Genomic DNA, 13,829 nt, shown 5'->3' with positions numbered 1-13,829 from the left:
CATCAACTATCACAGATCATTCTGGTCCCTTTCAAATCCAAAATGTATATCATCTCTTATTATTTTGACTGTTTTGAATTCCAAATCTTATAATGCAGTCAGGGACTTTGTTTGTTTGATTGATTTGTTTAATTGTTTGATTTGTTTAATTGTTTGATTTGTTTTGTTGTTTTGGTTTTTTGTGTGTGTGTGTGGTTTTTTTTTTTTTTTGTACATACATATCTTCTGAGCATTAAAGTAATATATTAAGAAAAAAAAAAAAGAGTTATTTATGGTCAAAGAAACTTCTATCCTAACTTGAATTACTCTGGTGTGCAGTCTGAACTTCAAGTATCTCCTGTGTTTATCAGTCTCTGTGGAAATATAAATTCTCAGGTCTAGGATAGAGCTTTATAATATTAACCCACTGTTAGTAGGTGAAGAAAGGAAGGCTGAACACATCTGGAAGTTTAGGGGTTTTTTTTCTTGTTTGTTTAGGCTTTTGGTGAGAGAAAGGCTGCTTTTCTGGCATAAAATGCTCTTCTTTAGAATCGTACTGTTAAAGAATTCAGTCAATCGATTTTACTGTGATATACATGTATATTAATTATTCTCAATGATTGAACTATCATTTACTTGGTTTGCTGCATATCCATTGATTAATCATCTGTTGTCAGTAGTAGTAATAGCAAGCTTTTGCTTTATTTTTCTTAGATCTCAGGACAGAGATTTTTTGATTGAATCACAAACCTGCAAGTTCTTGGTGAGTAATTTTTTTCCATGATTCTGTGAATAGCTGTATTCCAGAATAATATTTTGTCCAGTCTGTGATAATACCAGATTTATTGTATCTTTTTTTTTTTTCCTAAGGAAATAGATTGTTAGGGAAAAAAAAACCCAACATTTTTCATTTGTTGATTTACTTGTCTTAGCATAGTGTGACTGAAGGGATCTTGTAACATCTGTACTTCGATGCTATATGTGTGATGTGACCATGTTGAATTTTTGGACTACCATTAACATAGACAACAAATACAAGAGCTGACTTAATTCAAAAGTGAGAGAGATAAAAGGAACCAAATATGTAATGATCTGTAAGAATGACATATCGCATTTTTGTACATTAAATCCCTTGCAAGAAGCCATTTTTTTGAAATTAATAAAATTCAAGCAGCAGCAGATAGTAAAACTACCATGTTGTCAGTATAATTGAAATTGTTTCCTACTAACAGAAATTTAATACAACAGTTTTGGAGGAGTGAGAAAAAAGGAATATGTTTTTTACAAATAAAACTGGAATTATGGCAAATTTTCTTTGCTCCTGTTTTTTTCTTTTTTTTTTTAATTGTGTTTAGTGAGAAGTATTTTGAATGAAGCAGGTTGATTTTTGGCATGTTGCTGAGATAATTTCATAATTAATGTTATAAAGCTATTGAGATAAACAAGTTTAAACAGGTTACTAAAGTATTCTCCTGTGTTCTGAGCTTGTTTCATGATATTAAATATAATAAATTAGAGTGCTCATTATATAAAAAGGGACAATATGATTAGCATGCAACTGAGGTCAAACTCAAGAGGAAATCTCATTTGTAAAACACAAATAGCTGTTGTACGCTGCACACATGTGCAGAAGACAACACTCCTAGACAGCAGAAACCTAAGCCCAGGAAAACAGATCTCTCAGCTTTGTTTTGTGATTCTACTCATTGTATGGAGACAGGACTTGAGAATGCATCATGGCAGAAAGGGTATGTATTTACCTCTGTCACTTTTGTTTGTAATGAGATATAACCTTTGATCTTTGAAGCGTATTTCTGTTTTGAAAGCTACTTTGCAAGCCTGAAATTGAGAATTTTGTAGCATCATTTAAAAAGACTCTCATAAAATGTTTTCTCATATTTGCTCAGGTCAGGTGGACTTTGTTTGCATTCTGTTTCTTTTTGTTTTCCATGAGATTCTTTCTTGCTCTTTTACTCATAGTCCTTGAGGAGCAGACTATTACTTTCCCACATGCTGCACAGCACAGTTGTAGAATCTTCTTTGTAGTAGCTTATTTGGAGATCATAGAATCACAGAAAACATCTGGTTGGAAGAGAAGTCAAAGACTATCCAGTCCAACCCTCGACCCAGCATTGAAAGGTCAACAATATATCATGTCCCTAAATGCCAGGTTCACATGATGCTTAAACACCTTCAGGAATGGTGATACCACCACTGCCCTGGGCACACCATTCCAATGTTTGAGAACTCTCTCTGTGAAGAAATATTTCCTAATATCCAGTTTGAGCCTCCCCTAGTACAGCCTGAAACCATTTCCTCTAGTTCTGTCATGTGCTACCAAGGAGAAGAGGCTGCCTCCCTCCTCACTCCAATCTCCCTTCAGGTAGTTGTATGTAAGCAGTGAAGTCTCCCTCTCTGCCTCCTCTTCTCTAGATGGAACAATGCCAGCTCCCTTAGACACTCCTCATAGGCCACGTGATCCAGGCACTTCACCATCCTTGTTGCCTTTCTCAAAATACACTCCAGCACCAACATGTTTCTCTGGTAGTGAGTGGCCCAGAACTGAACAGAGTACTCGATATGTGGCCTCACCAGTGCTGTGTACAGGGGGATGATCATCTTCCTGTTCCTGCTGGTCACAGTGTTTCTAATACAAGCTAGGATACCGCTGGCTTTCTTGGTCACCTGAATGCATTGCCAACTCATATTTAGTCAACTATCATCCAATCTCTGTGGCCTCAGGGGTGTGGGGCTCCTAAGTATAGATGGAGACTTAGAAGGCATTCAGTAGCTCTGCCTTATCCACATCCTCCATCACCAAGGCACTCATTCCATTCAGCAGTGGGCCTATACTGCCTCTAGTATTGGTTCTTCCTGGAATATATTTTAAGAAGCCCTTTCTGTTGTCTTTGGCCTGTCTCGCAAGATTGAATTCCAAGGAGGCCTTAGCCTTCCTACTGGCCTTCCTACTTCCTCTGGCAACCATCTTATGCTTTTTTCCAGGTGGCCAGCACCTTCTTCCACTTGATTTTGTTCAGCAGCTTCCTACTTAACCATGCAGGTCCCCTGACTCCCATGTTTGATTTCCTACTCACTGGAATACTCTGATCCTGACCTTGGAAGAAGTATTTCTTGAATGTTAACCAACTATCATGGGCTCTTTGGTCTTGTAGTACTCTGTCCTATGCTATTTCCCCTAGTAATTTCTTGAAGAGACCAAAGTTGGCCTTGCTGAAATACAGAGCTGTGATCCTGCTAGATATTCTGTTCTTACCACTCAAGATCCTGAACTCCACCCTCTTATGATTGCTGCAGCCAAGGCTACCCTCAACCTTCACTGCTTCAATCAGACCCTCCTTGTTGGTGAGTATCACGTCTAGCAGCACTGCTTTTCTAGTTGGCTCCTCCACCATTTGCATCATAAAGTTATCCTTGATGCACTGGAGGAAGCTCCTGGACTGTGGCTGACTAGCTGAGTAGGCCTTCCAGCAAATGTCTGAGTAATTAAAATCCCCCATGAGAACCAAGGCCTGTGATTGAGAAGCAGCTGCCAGCTGTCTGTAGAAAGCCTCATCAACTTCCTCATTCTGATCAGGTGGCCTGTAACAAACACCCACAACTGTATCAGCTCTGCTGTCCATCCCTTTTTTTTTGTACCCACAAATTCCCTACTTGCTCCTCTTCCCCCCTAGGCAGAACTCAATATATTCTAGTTGCTTCTACACATAGAGAGCAACTCCACCACTTATCTTTGTTGATCTGGCTTCCCTAAAGAGGGCACAGCCATCTATGATCACGTTCCAGTCATGTGAGCTATCCCACCAGGTCTCTGTAATTGCCACCACATCATAACCAAATGAGAGCATCTGGGCTTCTAACTCCTGTTTCTTCCCCATGCTATGTGCATTGGTGTCCAGGCATTTCAGGGACTGAGCTGAGCAAGCTGATTTTACCCTGACAGAGTGGGAGACTCTATGAGACTGTTTCACTGTGTTCCTGCTGTATTGCTGGGCAATGGGCTGAAGGCTCTTGCTAGCCACCTTTCCATCCAGCCATGGTGTACCCTCCCCCAGCTTGTCACAAGAAGGCCTGACTACACCCTTATTCTGCCCTCTGGATCACCTATTTCAACCTTGCACCACTTCAAATCTAGTTTAAAGTTAATAAGTTAATAAGCCTCGCCAACGTATGGGCTATGATCCTTTTGCCCTTAATAGATAGGTGAGGCCCATCTGGGTTTAGAGGGCTATGTGCAGTGAGAGTTGCCCCATCATCAAATAACCCAAAATTCTCTGGTGGCATCAGACCTTGAGCTATTTATTGATAACATGGGTCCTCCTGTTCCCTCAGTATTCATTCCTTTCACTGGAGGAACTCAGCAGAACACCACCTGTGCTCCTGCCCCGTCAACTAATTGACACAGAGCCTTGAATTCCTTTTTAATTACCTTAGTACCCTTCTTGTCAACCTCATCACTACCAGCCTGGATAACCAGCTGTGGGTAATAGTCAGTAGCCTGAATTAGCTTAGGTTGTGTCCTTCTGATGTCCCATACCTGGGCCCCAGGGAAGCAACAAAGCTCCCTGTGGGAGCATGGGTGCCTTCTGTTCCCCTTAGAAAGGAATCACTTACTACTACTACCCTCCTTTTCTTTCTAGTATGAGAGGTTGTGATTTTCCCAATAGACGAAGTGTGATTAGAAGACTCCACACATGGATTGTTCCCTCAGTCTTCTCTTTCTTCCCTTCTGGATCCAGAAGATCCTTCTGGATCATACATGTTCTGAAATGGTACTTGGAATGGTAGTGGGGTATGGCAGGAAATTTTATTACCTCTGAGAGAAGACACCCATCTCCATTCCACCTTATCTAACACATCTTTTCTTTTTACCAGTTGATAGGAAGCATGAAGTTTCACTGGCTCCTGTTGAGCTCTTCTAATTGATGGGTTGGTGTAACTCCACAAATCTGTTTCCTCTTCACTTCTCTGAATAGTCTATCCACCTGTTCCATAAGCTCTACCACCATACAAAGCAGATCATTAATCTGCTCACACTGCATTCAAGTGTTCATGGAACTATCTTTTAATACTCCTAGCATGCTCAGATATTCCCTGCAGCTGCATCCCTGTATCGTGCAACCGTTCCCCTTGCCTTCTTATGGGAGAGTTCTGTCTGGATTCCCATCTCTGACTTAGCTCAGGTCACTTCCTTCTATTTTTTTTTTTAATTTTTTTTCCCCAAGCACTCCACTGCTCAGGTTCTTGTGCAAAGTCTGGCTGTCCCTCCTGTGCAAAGCCTAGCTTATACTCCTGTGCAAAGCCTAGCTGTCCGTCCTGTGCAAAGCCTAGCTGTCCCTCCTGTGCAAAGCCTAGTTTATACTCCTGTGCAAAGCCTAGCTGTCCCTCCTGTGCAAAGCCTAGCTTGTACTCCTGTGCAAAGCCTAGCTGTCCGTCCTGTGCAAGGCCTAGCTGTCCCTCCTGTGCAAAGCTTAGCTGTCCGTCCTGTGCAAAGCCTAGCTGTCCCTCCTGTGCAAAGCCTAGTTTATACTCCTGTGCAAAGCCTAGCTGTCCCTCCTGTGCAAAGCCTAGCTTATACTCCTGTGCAAAGCCTAGCTGTCCGTCCTGTGCAAAGCCTAGCTGTCCCTCCTGTGCAAAGCCTAGTTTATACTCCTGTGCAAAGCCTAGCTGTCCCTCCTGTGCAAAGCCTAGCTTATACTCCTGTGCAAAGCCTAGCTGTCCGTCCTGTGCAAGGCCTAGCTGTCCCTCCCGTGCAAAGCTTAGCTGTCCGTCTTGTGCAAAGCCTAGCTTGTACTCCTGTGCAAAGCCTAGCTGTCCCTCCTGTGCAAGGCCTAGCTGTCCCTCCCGTGCAAAGCCTAGCTGTCCATCCTGTGCAAAGCATAGCTGTCCCTCCTGTGCAAAGCCTAGCTGTCCGTCCTGTGCAAAGCCTAGCTGTCCCTCCTGTGCAAAGCCTAGCTTATACTCCTGTGCAAAGCCTAGCTGTCCCTCCTGTGCAAAGCCTAGCTTGTACTCCTGTGCAAAGCCTAGCTGTCCGTCCTGGGCAAAGCCTAGCTGTCCCTCCTGTGCAAAGCCTAGCTTGTACTCCTGTGCAAAGCCTTGCTTATACTCCTGTGCAAAGCTGTGATGGAGGGATATTCTGCCGCCCGTGCCGATTGTGACAGAGGGGAGAAATTAACTGGTGCAAAATAATATTCTATAAAAATATATATTTATTAACCTCAATATTCTGAACTCTCGCCATCCCCAACCACTGAATTTAATATTAAAAAGGTCTTACACGGTCATGAAGACACTCTAGGATTAATACCACACCATAATTTATTAATAACTAGCAAACAATTCAAACTATAAACAGAGAGAGGAGTTTCCCCGCGTCTTAGTGCCACTTGGGGTCTATATACTATTTGCCCGGCTGGTGGGCTCTAAGCTCTTTCTGCTGTACGGCAGGAGGCAAAAGGAATTACATAGACATTAAAGCATTCACTTACAATTCATATTAATTATCAGTCACCCTCCGGGGCTACATCACAGCCTATTACTAATGTCCAAACTTCAGGGGAGCTTTGTCTGTGGACTTTGAGGCTGGAATTCTCCTGGCTTCAGGGGTAAGGATAGTCTCCTCCCAGTTTCTGAGGAAAGGAGAATCTCTGACCTTGTGCTGCTGGCTTCTTCCAGATGCTCTGTCCAGGGATTCTTAGGCAGGACCTTCAGGTGCACAGGCAGGACGTCGTGCTGTCTCAGCATGATGTAAAGCTGGCTACATAGGCCAATCGTGTGCAGACAATTCAGAGTCTGCTTCCTGGTAACTCGGTGGCAATGGTGCTTACCAGACAATGACAGGCAGCGGGCATGCAAGCTGTGCACAGTTGTAGAGGAGTCTGAGCTCCATAGGTAAAGGCAGGCAATACAGGATCTGGTCCTGATAAGTCACCGCAGTGGCGTGCAAGTGTGCACAGCTGGCTGGGAGACTATAGGAGATACTGTCTCCATAAGCAAATAAGCATAAGCAGTGCTGGTGAGTCTGAACCTAATAATGAGCGATCAAAAGATCATCTAGCCCACCTCCCTTGCCAGAGTTGGATGACTTACACCAGACCACACTAGATCTCATCCAGGCAGGTCTTGAATATCTCCAGAGAGGGAGATTCTACAACCTCCTGCCTGTTCCTGTTAATTGTCAAGATAACTGCCTTGCTAAATTTTATAGTACTTGGTTGTAGAAGAAATATAGAAAGTGTGTGTGTATTATGTATAATAAAGCTTTATTTTTTTAACAAAAGAAGTTTAAAAAACAAGCTCATGTTTTGAGGAACTAGTGTTTCAGTGACATGTCAATGTACTCTTTATGTTTGCGAATATACATAACTGCATTAATTAATTAATTAATATAATGAAATTATTACTAAATAAGTTTTTAAATGAGTTAAAATAGTCAAAATATACCAAATAACAATAAACACTTCTATGGGAAAATCCAGGGGGGAAAAAATCATTCATTTAAATTGGCTCTCTTAAGTTCAGCAAACTGAAAGCAATTAAAAAATACAGGTAATAGTGCTTCAATATGGAAATGGGCTAATTTCCAATGGTGTAATATTTCTGATTTGTTCAAGTAGAAAGATAGTCTAATAGATTCCTTGCATAAATTGAGAAAGTTCAATTTATGTCAATTATAGATGAGTTTCTCCTTGACGATGTTTGTAAACTATAGATGTTCTTTTATACCTGGGAGGCTTGGCTGATACAGCTGAAGACTGTGCAGCCATCTGGCAAGGTTTGAACAGATTGGGGAGCTGGGCAAAGAGGAACCAAATGATGTTCAACAAGGACAAGTGCAGAGTCCTGTACCTAGAGAGAAATAATAAACTGCACCAGTACAGGCTAGGAGGTGATCTGCTGGAGAGAAGCCCTGTAGAGAGGGACCTGGGAGTCCTGAGGGATAACAAGTTGTCCATGGGACAGCAATGTGCCCTTGTGGCCAAGAAGGCCAATGGGATCCTGGGGTCTATTAAGAAGAGTGTATCCAGCAGATCAAGTGAGGTTCTCTTTCCCCTTTACTCTGCCTTGGTGAGACCTCATCTTGAGAACTGCGTTCAGTTTTAGGCTCCCCAGTTCAAGAGAGATGTGCGGGAGAGGGTCCAGTGGAGGGCTACAAACATGATTACAGGACTGGAGCACATGCCTTATGAAGAGAGGCTGAGGGACCTGGGGGCTTTTTAGTCTGGAGAAGAGAAGACTGAGAGGAGATTTAATAAATGTCTATAAATATCTGAGGGCTGGGTGTCAGGAGAAGGGGACAGGGTCTGCTCACTTGCTCCCTGTGATAAGACAAGGAACAATGGATGTAAGTTGCAGCACAGGAGGTTCCAGCTCAACACAAGGGGGAACTTCTTTACCGTAAGGGTCACAGAGCACTGGAACAGGCTGCCCATAGAATCATAGAGTCATAGAATCAAACACGTTGGAAGAGACCTCCAAAATCATCCAGTCCAACCTAGCACCCACACCTATCCAGTCAACTAGACCATGGTACTAAGTGCCTCATCCAGTCTTTTCTTTTGTACACTTTCAGAGATGGTGACTCCACCACCTCCCCAGGCAGCCCATTCCAAAGGGAAATCACTCCCTCTGTCAAGAAATTCCTCCTAACATCCAGCCTATACTTCCCCTGGCACAACTTGAGACCGTGTCCTCTTGTTCTGTTGCTGGTTGCCTGGGAGAAGAGGCCAACCTAGCTACAATGTCCCTTCAGGTAGTTGTAGACAGCAATAAGGTCACTCCTGAGCCTCTTCTTCTGCAGGCTAAACAACCTCAGCTCCCTCAGTCTCTCCTCATAGGGTTTCTGTTCCAGGCCCCTCACCAGCTTTGTCACCCTTGTCTGGACACATTCCAGCACCTCAACATCTCTCTTGAATTGAGGAGCCCAGAACTGGACACAGTACTCAAGGTGTGGCCTGACCAGTGATGAGTACAGCGCAAGAATAACCTCCCTTGTCCTACTGGCCACACTGTTCCTGATGCAGGCCAGAATGCCATAGAGGCTGTGGAGTCTCTTTCTTTGGATACTTGGGTGTTAGGAGGAAGTTCTTGACAGAGAGAGTGATCTGCCATTGGAATGGGCTCCCCAGGGAGGTGGTGGAGTCACCATCCCTGGAGGTGTTCAAGAAAAGAGTGGATGAGACACTTAGTGCCATGGTCTAGTTGACTGGATAGGGCTGGGTGCTAGGTTGGACTGGATGATCTTGGAAGTCTCTTCCAACCTGGTTGATTCTATGATTCTATGATTCTATTCCTCTGTGACCTGAGCTCTTTAGGTTTCTTCCAGTGCCTGACATGCTGTGATCTTGTGGTTGGTCTGCAATTTGTCTACATAAAAGTGATGCAGGTGAGTGAAACAGAAATTAGAACAGCCAGCTTCTGAGGAATGAAGGAGTTCTTAAGTGATTTAAACCAAGGGAAACATTTGGTCTTGTACTTTAAAGTATTTTTTGTTGAGACAGAAGTTTAAATAAAGGCAGTATATCTGATTTAATGACTTGTAAAAAATATGTTAAAAAGGGCAACTCTAAGTAGGCAGATGTTAACAATTTTTTTTTTAATCTTGTCTTTATTTATAAGGTCATTTTTCAGTTATGAAAGATACTTACATGGATATGTACAGTATATAGGCAATATTAAAGACTAAGCAAACCAGAAAAGTGCAAAACAGTAAGACTTGGAAAGAGATTTGCAGTGCAATATGGTGTTTGCTTTGTAAGGGGAGACTCAACAGGCTCACTGCTGCCAAATAGAGGCAGGCACAGAGTAAACAGAGAACTTTTACAAAGTGGCTTTATCTTCATAGGAGTAAAGTTAGTTTACTCACAAATTTAATATCTCCGGAATCATTCTGGGATACTGTGCTTATAATCCAGAGAATACAGTATGTGCTGTACCAAGTTAGACACAAAGCAAAGTGAAGCTGATCCACATGGTGGCTGCTGGAGTAAACTTGCTTTTGTAGCTTTACGTAGTTGTAGGGTGTGGTGGTCCCTTCCACAGTAATGGAAGGGACCCACCAGTAATGGCTGATGGGCTCTCACAGGTGGTCTCAGCTAGCAGACAGGTAGACCTCCCTGCTGCTAGTCTTCTCACAGTCGTCAAACTGGGCTGGGTGCAGCAGCAGCTCTTCCACTCTCAGGCAGAATTCCCATGACTTGTTCTGGCTAGGACTCTAGTGCTTGCATTAAGGTGCCATGTTTTGCAGGCAGCACGGCGTCTTGGCATGGCAGTAGCCTACTCACTCTCAGTGCAGAGGCTGTGGCAAAGACTGGGTGTGGAGCAAGTGCTCAGCTGTCCTGATGCTTACCCTTTTCTGCATGGTCTCGCTGGCTGTTGCTTACTGGTGAGACTTCTTGGTAAAACCAAGAGCTTGAACTCAGCAAGTGGTTCCTTATGATGCACCAAGGCTGTCCATGGTCCCGAGCAGTGTTTGGCAAAGACTCCTTGCCTATAGGTGATGCTCCTGGCACTTGTACTTCTTTTCTAGGTAAACTGAGGCATTACAAAAGTTCCGGGTAGACAAGGCAAGCTGTTTGCAACTGTGACTGTATTTATTACTTACCTGAAAATCAATTTGGCCAATGGCAACTTGAAGTAAATGAGGCCAATACCATACCAATGGAATGGCCTTAAGCCAGATCTAAACCATATTTGTTGAAGGCATGAGCCTTCCACAAGGTGAACATAGGCCAGATGTGTGCACCTTCTTTACCACAAGGTGTGGGCATGAACAAAAGATGTTCGGGCAAGTCCTTGTTTATCAGACTAGCTGATGCCTGATCCTTTGTCTTTTTCCTGCTTTCCTCTGGACCCCAGAAAGGGAGAGATGGGGCAACTCCTGGACATACAGGGACTTGTTTTGAACTTATTTAGGGCCGATCTGGCCCTTCCACCACATATGTCAATATCATATTTATCCTCTGATACCAAATATTTATATTTTCTATAAACTAAAAAGAATTTTAAAATGTCCCAAACAACAAAATTAAAAAAACTCAACCCTCAAAAAAGTCAACAAACCAAAGCCAAAGTCCAAATCCAGACATTCTTATTCTCTTACTCCTTTCTTCTTACTAGTCCTCTCTTATATTGGAGATTATTTTTTGTACTATTCCTTTGTTTATATTCCTTTAGAGATTAATTGCTGAATTAAATATACATATATAATGAAAGGAGTTAGATGCACATATATCCTGGACATCTTCTGGATTACCTGAAAGTAAATCTGTAGATTAAGTCACATGGGATAGGAGCATGTTGTTGTGGAGGCAGGGAATTAATGTGGCCGAGTCAGGGATTGTTACAAAAATAGAGTTATTTTATTTTCCCAAAAAACCGCCCCCAAAACTATATATACAAAGATTAATTTAGTTTAATTACCAGATTCAGTTGCTTGAGAATATCTACAGGGATGCCATCGATAAACTGACTATTTTGGAAGTCAGAACTTGGAAAAGGCTTTAGCTATTAATTAATAGCGGTTTTCTTACTAATAAAGCTGAGCCAAAATAACTCACGGTCAGGCTGACTTCCTCGTGCAGCCTGTCCCTCTGTTCCTTTTCAACAGCTGCAGGTGGATCATTAAGGGTCGTTAGGCTTTACAAAGGGTGTCAATGGGTGAAGTAGTTCTTTGAAGCTCTTTCTGTATCCAGGCCAGGTGAGAGTCGGGGGGGTGGGGGGGTGGGAGGGGAAGAACTCTCAGGCAGGCATGAACGTCCAGGCAGGAACAAACTCCAAGGCGGGAACCCCAAAAGTGGGAAGCCCCCAATATTTATACCCTCTCTAGACAAAGAGCAAAGTTACCACTTCCTTAGGTGCAAAAGGGCACAGCCAATCCCAGCCCAATTCCAGCGCGGGCACTGCACGGGGCACTCCTCGTGCAGGAAGGAACCGTTTGCTCACCCACTTCACGCCTGCAGGGCAGGCGAGGGGAGGTGGGAACCAGACGGCTTTTCCTCTCCCATTTCAAGCCACAGAGGGAGAGGAATTTAGGGGTATACAAGACTCCAGGACACACATCTAGGTGGGTTTTTAATATCTCCAGAAAAGAAGACTCTACAACCTATCTAGGCATCCTGTTTCAGTATTCTATCACTCTCACAGTGAAAAAAAAATTCTTTATGTTTACGTGGAATCTCCTAAACTCCAGGTTGCACACATTGCTCCTTGTCCTGACTCCATCTTCCTGACACTAGTCCTTTAAACGTTAATAGGGGTCATACCTGAGTCTCCTCAAAGACCCAACTTTCTCAGCATTTCCTCATAAGGGAGGTGTTTCACTCCCTTAATCATCTTTGTGGCTCTGTGCTGGACTCTTTCAAGCAGTTCCTTGAGGTCCTTCTTGAACTGAGGGGCCCAGAAGTGGAAACACCACCACCAGGACAGAGCAGAGAGAGAGGAGTACTAGCCACACTGCTTCTGATACACCCCTGGCATTGGCCTTCTTGGCCTTAAGGGCATGTTGCTGGCTCATAGTCCTCCTTCTGTCCACCAGGACCTCCAGGTCCTTTTTCCCCTACGCTGGTCTTCAGCAAGTCAGTATGCAACCTATACTGGTATATGGGGTTGTTCTTTGTCAAATGCAAGGTTCTATACTTGCTCTTATTTAGTTCCATTAAATTTCTCCCCACCCAACTCTCCAGCCTGTCTTTGAATGGCAGCATAGCCTCCAGATATGCCAGCCACTCCTCCACATTTTGTGTCATCAGTGAACTTGCTGACAGTACACTCTTATGTCCTCATCCAGGTTGCTGATGAATGTATTGAATATTACTGGTCCAGTATCAACTCCTGGTTCTTTCCTTAAATGAGTTTGAAATTCACCTCACTACCCAATCATCCAGACCACACTTCTTCAATTTATCTATGGGATAAACACTGTGGAAGAGAGTGTCAAATGTTTTGCTGAAATCAAGATAAACAAAATGAACATCTGCTGCACTACCATCATCTATCCACATGATTGTGGCCTCATAAAAGGCTATCAGGTTGGTTAAAAATTACTTCCCCTTGGTAAAATCACATTGACAGCTCCTAATGATTATCTTTGATAAGCCTAGAGACATTGTCAAAGAAAAGTCATTCCCTCATCTTTGGTGGAGGTGAATCTGACAGGTCTATAGTTACCCTCCTTCTTGACCCTTCTGAAAACTGGAGTGAAATTTGCTTTCCATTAGTCCTCAGACACCTCTCTGTTCCCCAGCACTTAGCAAAGAAGAGGGACAATGGCCTAGAGACAACTTCTACCAGCTTCCTCAGCACCTGTAAGTGCATCCCATCTAGACCCATCAATTTATGAATAGTAGCAAATTACAGAATATTAGTGGTTTGAAGGGACCTCCAGGGATCATCAAGTCCAATCCCCCTGCCAAAGCAAGATCATCTAGGACAGGTAGCACAAGAATGAATCCAACTCTGTTTTGAAAATCTCCAGAGAAGGAGACTCTGCAACCTCTCTGAGCAGCCTATTCCAGTGTTCCGTCAACCTCGCTATGAAGAATTGCTTCCTGGTGTTGAGGTGGAACCTCCTGTGTTCTAGCTTGTTCCTGCTGTTCCTTGTCCTACCACTGGGCATTGCCAAAAAGAGACAGTCACCTCATATCTTGACACCCACCCTTCAGATATTTATAGACATTGATAAAATACCTTCTCCACTTTCTCTTCTCAAGATTGAACAGCCCCACTTTGGTCAGTCTTGTGCACAGAAGAGGTGCGCAAGTCCCACAGTCATCCTTGTGGCTCTCATTTAACTCTCTCCAGGAGGTGCCTGTATCTTTTGAATTGGAGAACCC

At 43.3% G+C, this 13,829-nt stretch overlaps 1 protein-coding gene across 45 annotated transcripts in view; it reads left to right on the top strand.

The window, feature by feature from the left end:
• PTPRD (protein tyrosine phosphatase receptor type D) overlaps nucleotides 1-13,829 on the top strand; it is a 1,747,466-nt gene that overhangs the window by 727,945 nt on the left and 1,005,692 nt on the right. For 43 of the 45 annotated variants that reach the window (XM_064140351.1, XM_064140349.1, XM_064140348.1 and 40 more), the window contains exon 6: nucleotides 694-742. The exons of the other annotated variants lie outside the window; for them this stretch is intronic. The gene's annotated coding sequence lies outside the window, so the exon portion shown is untranslated. The remainder of the gene's footprint in view (nucleotides 1-693; nucleotides 743-13,829) is intronic. 45 annotated transcript variants of the gene reach the window in all.

Source organism: Pogoniulus pusillus, chromosome Z, assembly GCF_015220805.1.
Source record: "Pogoniulus pusillus isolate bPogPus1 chromosome Z, bPogPus1.pri, whole genome shotgun sequence".
Taxonomy (NCBI): Eukaryota; Metazoa; Chordata; class Aves; order Piciformes; family Lybiidae; genus Pogoniulus; species Pogoniulus pusillus.
Note: the sequence above shows the minus strand (reverse complement) of the source record. Positions and strands in the feature narration are given on the sequence as shown.